Source organism: Schistocerca gregaria, unplaced genomic scaffold, assembly GCF_023897955.1.
Source record: "Schistocerca gregaria isolate iqSchGreg1 unplaced genomic scaffold, iqSchGreg1.2 ptg000205l, whole genome shotgun sequence".
Taxonomy (NCBI): domain Eukaryota; kingdom Metazoa; phylum Arthropoda; class Insecta; order Orthoptera; family Acrididae; genus Schistocerca; species Schistocerca gregaria.
In genome coordinates, this window is record NW_026061740.1 from 872,375 (window position 1) to 873,110 (window position 736).

The following is a 736-nucleotide window of genomic DNA, read 5'->3' on the forward strand; positions in this document are numbered from 1 at the left end:
ATCTGGCTTTAAGTCGATTCGATAACAAATGACGAAAACGGACGGATTTCTCAGGTTTTTACTACATATGAACACTTTTCACATTCTCCCGTGCACCTCGGCTGCTAGTCCTCCTTTCATGCAGAATCATAAGGTCCTAGCTCATGTCCAAGTCACCAAAGCTAGCTAAAAAGTCAATAATCGATACCTAAAACTTGAATTGTACTACTTCTTACTGGCTATTACATCAACTTAGAAGCTTCATCTGTGTTCTACTATGGTGCTTTTAGTGTCTCCGCATACCGCAGCACGCGACTTGGCTTTGCAATCGATAAGTACAACAGTTTCAGAGAGAAGAGCGGCTAATTTGACGATCTGGCTTTAAGACGATTCGATAACAAATGACGAAAACGGACGGATTTCTCGGGTTTTTACTACATATGAACACTTTTCACATTCTCCCATGCAAATCGGCTGCTAGTCCTCCTTTCATACAGAATGTTAAGGTCCTAGCTTTTGTCCAAGGCACCAAAGCCAGCTAAAAAGTCAATAATCGATACCTAAAACTTGAATTGTACTACTTCTTACTGGCTATTACATCATCTTAGAAGCTTCATCTGTGTTCTACTATGGTGCTTTTAGTGTCTCCGAATACCGCAGTACGCGTTATAGCTTTGCAGACGATAAGTACAACCGTTTCAGAGAGAAGAGCGGCCAATGTGACGATCTGGCTTTTAGTAGATTCCATAATAAATGA